The 9285-nt window shown below is 35.1% G+C and overlaps 1 long non-coding RNA gene across 1 annotated transcript; it reads left to right on the top strand.

Annotated features, from left to right (window-relative positions):
* Positions 1-3098: 3098 nt before the first annotated feature.
* LOC140181125 (uncharacterized) lies at positions 3099-6679 on the top strand. The gene is made up of 3 exons (XR_011875786.1): positions 3099-3807; positions 3919-4031; positions 6477-6679. It is a non-coding gene; the product is annotated as an uncharacterized lncRNA (long non-coding RNA).
* Positions 6680-9285: the final 2606 nt, after the last annotated feature.

Here is a 9285-nt window from a genome sequence, read left to right as displayed (position 1 = left end):
TATATCCTTACTTGAAGTTCTTGTTTGCTAGTTCTTTTGAAAAGTAGCTTGATTTTTCAACTCTATTCCTCTATCCATTTGCATTCTTGTTTGACCTTAAGTGCATATGCTGGTTTAAGATCCTTGTTACATCTATCTTCCTCTGTTTGAGTTCTTCTTGATTCAAGTATTCTTTGATATAGCCTTGAACTTGTCTTAATGTGCTGTGACTTTTAACTCCGGGTTCCGAGTTCATTCTTAGAGAACTTGTTGATTCAGTTTTCCTCTTATTTGACAGTGATTATAGCTAATTTTGAGATTTTTATAAAAATTGCTGTTGACTAGATATACACTTATCTATATGTGGAACTTTGAAGATTTCTTATACAGTTTAACAACTATTTATTTCTAATATCTCACCTGTACTTTTACTGGTTTGCAGAACTGCATTTACTTCAAATACACTTTGACTTTCTAGTAATTTTACTATAGTTCCAATGCACATCTTCATTTGATTATGTATTTGGGGTATTTTTCAAAATTCTGGAAAGAAAGGGAATTTTTCACTTTTATCCCGGTTGAGTTTCATTTGATAAACTTTACTTAATTCATTTTGATTTGAGCTTGATTTAGCATACTACATGGTTTATGCTATTGTTGTTCTTTTGAAAATGTTGGACTCATAGCTTTCTTCTTATGATCAGACTCGTTCCTTCTTAATCTTTTCACCTCTATGAATGTCATACGTGATTCTGTTTTTAACTAATCTTTTACATCTTGTGAAATTACCATTGATCTTGGTTTGTCCTCTCTTGTGAATCTCATCCGTATGTGAGTCAGTTTGATTCGTTTCAAATTAGTGCATTATTTATTCTCTCATTTTCTCTACAAGAGTTTTTAGTTAAAGATTTACCTTTGAGAAATTACTAATGATTGAGTTGTCTTTTCCTATGACTTTTGTATTCTTTTGGGTCAATTGAAAGCTTGTTTGATGACTCATGCCTAGTGAATTTTGTTTGGACTACTTTGGTTTAAGATCCTTTCTTGCAAGGCTTGACTCCTTTTTAGTACATCTTAAACTTCTTGAATGTTCTTCTGAGATGGTGATTTCAAGAGCACTTTTAGAGTCTTGTTTTGAACCTTTTAAAGAAGTTTTAAATTCTCTTTGAAGAAATATTAAACGAAATTTATTTTCTGTTGCTTGATTGAGATTGAAACCATTGTCCGACTTTGATGAAATTAATTTAAAGTTGGCATGCGCTATTTTAAATGAGGTTTTGGAAAGCTTCCTTGTTTAGTGGAAATCGGTTCGTTTGTAACGCACCACTTATTTTCTTTACTAAATTGTAAGCAAATTTCTACCTCGGAATTTTTTTTCTAAAGAGAGTTTAACTTCCTCTTTCATCCTTGCTATAAATGTTATACACGCTTGTTTGAATATGAACTTTGAGGATTTTTGAACAAGCATTTGATTACTTTTGAGTATTTATGAATTTCTTTTGGAGTGAGTTGGGCACCTAACTATCCTTCTAAAATATTTGAGGAAATATTTTAGCTCTTAGCCAAACTTGTGTGCATTTTGTTTTTAAAACTCTACATGATCTACTTCAACATGAAATTGTATTGAAGTAAAGCCACATTTATGCTTTTGCTACTCTCTTGAAGAATGTTTGCTACTTAACCTTTCTTTTAGACTGCAAAGTGGTTTTTCCGCAAGTTTCGGTTCCTTTATGAACAATGTATTCGGAAGTACTTTTAATCGTGCTCTTGAGTTCTGTGAGCTTTGTCTTGGGTTTGAAATATTCTCTTCTATAACCTTATACTTCTTCGACTCGGCTTGAGTTTGTTTCAAACTGATGCGCTGGTTTTCTTCCTATTGATCTTGTTGAACTTCTTTGATCCAAGGGTTATCTTTGAAGTTGTCAATTGATTTATTTCTAGCAGACTTCATTGCTTGTGCGTCTTTGTTTGTCTGGAAATTGGATACATTCCCTTAAATCCATGAGTATTACCCTTGGCAATTGTCTCTCCGTTCTAAATCTGGTATCCTTCTGAGTAGACTCGAGAATTGTTTTGATATCACGTGCGACTTGTAGATGTAGTAACGCGATGCGTTAGTTCTTTAAGACGTGATATGTGTATACGGAAGTTGAAGCGGTAGGTGTGCAACGTACGAGTTGTGGGTGTTTTATTCCTTGCGAACGGGTTGCGGTTGTCAGGCTTGTGATCGAGTATGGGGATTGTAAAGTGCCTGATGAGGTTGGAAAGTTGAAGCCTTGAGGCTGATATGAGATTAGTGTGCGGATGTTAAGCACGTTGTTTTAACCCCATCCTGTTTTATAGCCTTTGATGCTTTGCCCTACTATCACATGATTGACCCATGTTATCTTTTGCTTGAGCCTACCTTGTAACGTTTGCTTTGCAATCACACTCCTACCTTTGCACCCTTATGCATATGACAATTAAAGTATTTGAAAATCGTATATATGTTTATATGATGAGATATTTTTGCTTCCTCCTTAAATGAGTTCAAGGGTAAACTGTTATGAAATTCCTTTCATTTTGTATCAATTTTCGAGGGCGAAAATTTTTATAAGGTGGGTAGAATGTAAGACCCAAAATCTTTGAAAAGTCTTATTATGATCAAGTCTCAAATCATATAGTTATTTATAGCCTTAATTTCAGAAATCATTTTATTAAAGATAATTAAGGCAATTTTTGATTTATTGAATTTGAGACGAGTTATGATTATTATCTAATTTTATAATTATTAGATTATTTTCCATATTTGAATTATAAAGTTGATAGTTATAAGATAATAAGGATTTTATATGATTTGGATTGGATAAGTAATATTTTAAATATTAATACTGCTATTTTAGAAAATGAAGAAATTAAGTATATCATTCCTAATTATTTGACTTGAGCATTTAATTGGAAATAATTTGTAAAATTTATGAGCAAATAGTATTTTTCTATACACAAATAGTGTTGGATTTAAATTGGATTTCAATTACTATATTTTCCCCTAATTTATTTGAAATTACTAAAATGCCCCTAACCCTCATTTTTTTGAAAAATGAAACCTTAAAATCCTACCTGGTAACCCGTTGCTTCCCATGCCCCAGCAGCCACAACACACGATTTTCTTCCTCTCTGCCCATGAAAAGGGAAGAAGCAGAAGCAGAAAAAAATGAAATTGAGGGAGAAGAAAGAAGGACTCATCGCCGTGGAGGGGGAAAGGGGCTCACCGCGCCGCCAATCGTCCTCACCGCACCTCACCATGAGCTGCGTTCCACAGATGCCCGTCGCATCCTCCCTGTGCCGTCCTTCACGCCATTGCCGCTTGTCACCGTCGCGTGCCTCTGCTGCGTCACCACCGTGCCGTTGCCGCGCCTGGTTGCTGTTGATGAAGTCACTCCCGCCGCCGCTGCTACTAGGGCTGTCGTCGTCCTCACCAACTTCCAAGAGAAAGTCACGATGGCGCTCCGCTTCTGTTTTTCTGGTCCGCCGAGAGAGAAGCCCATGGGTGGGGTAAACACCTCTGCTGTGTTTCTCGATCACTGGTGATGGAGCTCGCATCGTCGTCAGCCATGGCCGCTGAGCCTCTGGTCGCCGAGAAACGCCACCGCTGCTGCCGCCGGAAATCGCCACTGGAACTGGTGTCGTTTGGCAAGCTTTAACCCGTCTTCAGTTTTCTTCTCCATTAAAGTTCATCTTTACCATGAGAGTTGTGATGCGGCTGTGTGCTAGGAGTTGCTGCAAGTTGCCGCTGCCGAAATCACTACCAGGGCTGTCGCTTCATGGTTCAGTCACTTCTTATTTGCGGTAAGCGTTTACGTTCCGGTAACCCCTTTAGTTGCTGTCCTGTTAAACGTTAAGGTGTTGTAGCATTCATTATTATGAAAGTTAATCTCGTTTGTTACGTGTTGCGACTAGAGTTGATGTGGTTACTGCAAAAGTAAGCGAAGCTGTGATTCGAGCGGCCGGTAATTTCGGGTTAAGAGAGAAGGTTCCTGTGACGCGTTTGGACTGTTGTTTTACGTTCTGAGGTAGAGGCACTTTCCAAATAACTATGTTTTAAGTATTGAAATTATTACATATGGATACTGTTGTGAGATATTGTGTATTTGGTGATTGTATCTGCCTTATGTATTATTTGATTGACTCGAGTGATTATGGATATTGGTTTGGTTGAATTGTTGTGTGGCTTTGTGAAATGTAATGTTTTGAAGTTGAGTCTTTAAAAGATTTAAAATCTGAGTTTAATCCGTTGAGGATTGGTTTGAATTGAGTCAATTATTTTGATGATGTGAAAAATAGAATACAGTCTTGAATTCAGCCTGGCTTGCTTTAAATGATCTGGTTTTTGATAAATGATTGTTACTGAACCGTTTTTTTAAAGCTTTGGAAATGAGTTTATTCGGCTGATAACGATTTGATTTTTGAAACGGTTTCCTTGAAATATGGAATTGAGATGACTGTTGGATTTGGCTTACCTTGAACTGATTTTTGGATTTTGGGCTGTTGGAAAAGGATTGTGGAATGGTTTTATTGGGACCCGAACCGGGTGGCAAAGTCCAAGTTTTAGGGGAGATGCTGCCGGAATTTCTATAAAATTTGAGTCTTTATTAAAATGTTGTTTGGAAAAATGATGAGTTAAAGACTTCTACTATTTTATTTGAATTATCAAGAAAAGGATGGTTCATGCTTTTGAAATGAATTATTAAAGAGGAAATTGTGAATTTAGTCTTGCTTCGTAAGAAAGGCATTGTATCTCTTTCAGGAGAAAAGTTAATTAGGTGAAACTTATGTTTTAAAGCTGTTTTAAATGTGACAAGGGCAATGCCTTTGAATTTGACTCGAGGGTTTCAATTAGAGGAGTTTCAATGACTTTGAAAGAACCTAAATGTCTATTGACAAGTTTCATTTTGAAATGTTTGAGAAAGATTTTAAGTACTCTTTGAATCTTGAACTTTTGCAAGACAAACAATTTTGAACAGTTGAAACGCTTTAGAATTTGTCATGGGGTTTGAAGCTGGTTTTGCCTAAGTAAAGGAAAAGGCTTTGAAGGAAGTAAATGATTACTTGACTCGGTTTGGCTTAGATCTTATTTTATTACTCAAATCGGAAAGCCAAGGTTTTAATGATTTTAAATGAATTTGGCGAAATGAGTTATGCTATTCTCCCCTAAGGACTTGGGACTCTGCCGAGAAACTTTTGTTACAAAAATCCCATTGTTGGATGGGTGATTTTGAATGTTTCAAAAGGAATCTTTAACTTTCCATGGTTTTGGAAGTTTTGGAAAGAGGAAGCCGAGAGTGGCTTGTTTTAAAAAGGGGAATTTTCCTTGAGTAAAAGTGGCTTATAAGCCTGAGATAATTTGAGAAATGAGATCTTTAAAGCCAAGGCTGAAAAGAGTTGAAACTTGATTTCAAAGTGAAATGAATTGAGAAAATGATTTATGGCTTAAATTCTGATTTTATGAATTTGATGATTTTGAATGTGGAAGTGCTGTTTTGTTGAGAGACAGAATGGCTGTGTATGATTATGAATATTGGCTGGTTTTGGATTGAACCGTAGCTGGATGGCTGAGATGGATGTTAATCCATGGCTGAGAATGAATGCATATATGCTGAGATATTGATAATTGTGAATGTTTGCACTTCCACCATCGGAGATGAGGGTTTCCCTGGGAGGAAGCAGTGGCTAGCCACCACGTACTCCAGGTTGAGACTCGAAGCTCTTGTGACCTTATGTCGTAAGTGTGGCCGGGCACTGTGAAAGGCCCGGATGAGCTCGCCCCCGTAAATATTCACCAGTGAGGATGATGGATATGGATCATGATTATGATCAAGTTTATGATGAGTATAACTCGAGTTGGGGATGCGCGACAGAGGGACAGTCCAATGGTTAGCTACCAGGACTTGTCGGGTTGGCTTTATAACCGACAGATGATATCATCAGCCACTAGGGACAGGCATGCATCATACGCATCTATGTGACATTGTTTGGGTGTGCATATTATACTTGGTTTGCCTATGTGATTAATTGCTAATTGTTCTACTTGCAATAACTGTTTGTTTGTGCTTGCATCTTCCTATTTGTGTTTGTTACTGGGACTCTGTTGGACTGTGGTGATTGGTTGATGGATGGATTGTTTGGGCCTAGGGCCGTGGTTGAAATGAGGTGGACCGATGGTTGGTTTTGGTTGTGTTCTGGTTTGGAAAAATATGAAAGGCTATTTTGGTTCAGCACAGATAAACCGTTTTGAAAGGCTCTTGAGTTTTTGAGAATTGAACTGTTCCTCTTTCAGAAAAGGATTTCAGATTTCTTTCTATTTATAAACCGTTGTTTTTGAAAAGAGGCATAAGGCGGATATTAATCGCTGGTACAGTTTATCTTCATGTATCCTATTACAGTAATTTCCAAAAACCCTCTACTGAGAACCCTTTCGAGGATGATGTTCTCACCCCCCTACATTTTTCCCCTTTCAGGATATGGGCGCAGAAGTTACGAAGAGTTTATTTATTTGTTGTTGAGATGTTCTGTATTACTTTAGGTTATTATTTGTACCCTCGCCTTTATCTTGAGATATTCTGTAAGAGGGATAGGAATTGTATTGACTACTGCTTGTAATATATATATGGATGTACTCTTTATGAGTTTTGTAAGTTGTATGGTATCTATGGATGAAAGTATTTTTGGGAGCGGTGTTGCGGTTTAAAGTTTCAAACAGGCTCATATTCTAGTATTAAGTAGTATAAGTGTCGTCGTAATGTCCGAGCTATCAGAGTTGCGCAGCCGGAAGTGTTAGCTTTGGTAGTTAGGGTGTTACATGGGTCCTCCTTCATTAACCTCTTAATCTTCTACTGTCTAGATTTCACCCATCATGATCCTGTTACTCACAATGAAACAATTGCAGCTAGTAGATCTTCCTTTCAGAAAGTTAAAGGAGTCAACCAAATTAAATGAATTAAAACTGCATACACCAATTGGATTGTTCAAAGCCATAAATTAATCTCACAAGGATCATTATGAATCAAATAGTGAATCCTCAATGGGTTTGATGATCAATCTCTTTTGTAACACGCTGCTCTTACAGATATTATTAAATTGGGGGCCTCTACCTAATTCTAAATAACACAACAAAGCAACCATAACCACTGCCAACATTACAACGGTAGAGGAATTTATTAGAAATCACTAAATCGGGAACCAGCTTCTAGTTGGGCGAAGGAATCTGAGGGTGGGGAGGAAGCTGACGGCGAGATTCAAAGTAAGAAGACAACAATAACAACCAACTTTAGGACCGGCTACTTCTGCCGTCGGCAATGACGAGCGCAAGAAGGCGCACGAGTAAGTGCGAGATGGTGAGGAGATATAGAGCGACAACGACGATCAATTCCGGGACTGGCTGCTTCTGCCACCGGCGACAACGGGCTCAGGGAAGGCGTGCGAGCGCGAGTGAGTGTGAGATGGTGATGACTAGCGACACAGAGAGCGACGAGAACCTTAAGTGCGAGACTGGAGACAAGAGAGGGAGAAAGCTTTAGATCACGAGAGCTAGTGAGCAGAGAGATGAGACGAAGGAGATGCTGAGGGCGAGGGCCTTTTCGGGGTCAGATTCAGATATTGGTGAGACATTGAGATTGGACTTGGCTTGGCTTGGGCTTGGGCTAGAACAAAGGTCTAGAGTTAGTGATTTTTTTCAGGGACTTAATTGTAATTTTAAATTTTTAAATGTCTATGAAATAAAAAGTTAGGGATATATTTGTCATGTTGATAAAAATTTTAAACATGATTCGGTTCAGATTATATAAACCGATCGAATCGAATCGAATATGATAATTATAATAAACCAATTTTATTCTGATTTATTAAAAATAATTTATTGACCGATTTAATAATTCGTCCAATAGCAATATGACACACGTAACATCTTTAAAAAAAGACATTTCTGATGTCTTTATCAGAGTGGTTGCCTAAAGGTAAATGGAATCCATTATAGGCATCCGCGATTTAGGTGAAAAATTGAGATGGACAGGGTATAGTGGTTTCCAAAAGAAATGACACTCTACATAAACCGCTGTTGGCTATAGCGGTTTATGAAAAAATATTGTATAGCTCAATCCGTGACACACTGTAGCGATTTATGTATAGGTGAATTCTCTATATATACTTGTATTAATATTTTTTGGCACGATTAAAGATAGTTATAATATAATTAACATTTGACGGCCGAAATATTTATTAAATAAGAAAAAATACTATTAAACTAATAATCGAATGTGGTGTTGCGTGGTAATGCATTATTTTACTTCCTTTTGATTTTTTATTTATGGCTAATTACATGGTGCTTATAAATTGGTGTCTAATTTTTGTCTAATTTATTTTTTATAACAAATTTTAAATTTTAAAAATTTATTTACTTTTATATTTTTAAATTAAATTTTAATTTTTATTTTTTTAGCAAATTAGACACTATTTTTTAAGCACAATAGGTCAACAGTAATAATATTTATTTACTTAAAAAAAATAGAGAGTACAATATTCTTTTATTCTAGACAATAATAAGAGTACAATATTCAACTGTTTGTTTTAAAAATTTTAATTCATTTTTGAAAACTGTCTTTGAAAATACATTATTTTAAAATTTTAAAATTTAATTTATTCAAATAATTTATTCTTACAAAACATTATTGTGGTAAAATTTAAAAATTTATTTTTAATTTAGAAGCAACAATAAATACCCATAAAAAAATATATTAAAAATTATTTTTAAAATATAAAAAAAATTATTTTCATTACCTTTTGAAAGTGTTTACGAAAAGAATTTAACTTTTATGTTCTGTGAATATAAAAGAAGTTTGCAACTATAATCAATCGTATATGTAAAAAAAATAGATAAGTTTAATTGAATGATAGTAAAATCTTAAATTTTTATTTATCAAAAAAGTATGTAAGATTAAACTTATTGTTGCTACCACGCTTCGATTCTTAGTTTAATGGTATTTTTTTTATTTGATAAATAATCATATTATAATATAATTAATTAATATAATTAATTATATTATAACTATCTTTAATCATGCCAAAAAAATATTGATAAAGGTATATCTTAATCATATTGTTTTGTTAATATAAACACCCACCAAAAGTCCAACATTATTAAAGATAAAATGAATCTACAATATCTCTTAACTCTTGGAGAATGATAAAAAGGATTTGTATTTAAAATATTGAATTGTCCATACGTAAAATAATAATTAATGATATAGATCCTTTCTACAAAAAAATATCTTT

The sequence above is a fragment of the Arachis hypogaea genome, chromosome 17, assembly GCF_003086295.3.
Source record: "Arachis hypogaea cultivar Tifrunner chromosome 17, arahy.Tifrunner.gnm2.J5K5, whole genome shotgun sequence".
Lineage (NCBI taxonomy): Eukaryota > Viridiplantae > Streptophyta > Magnoliopsida > Fabales > Fabaceae > Arachis > Arachis hypogaea.
This window is presented reverse-complemented; position numbering and strand designations above follow the sequence as displayed.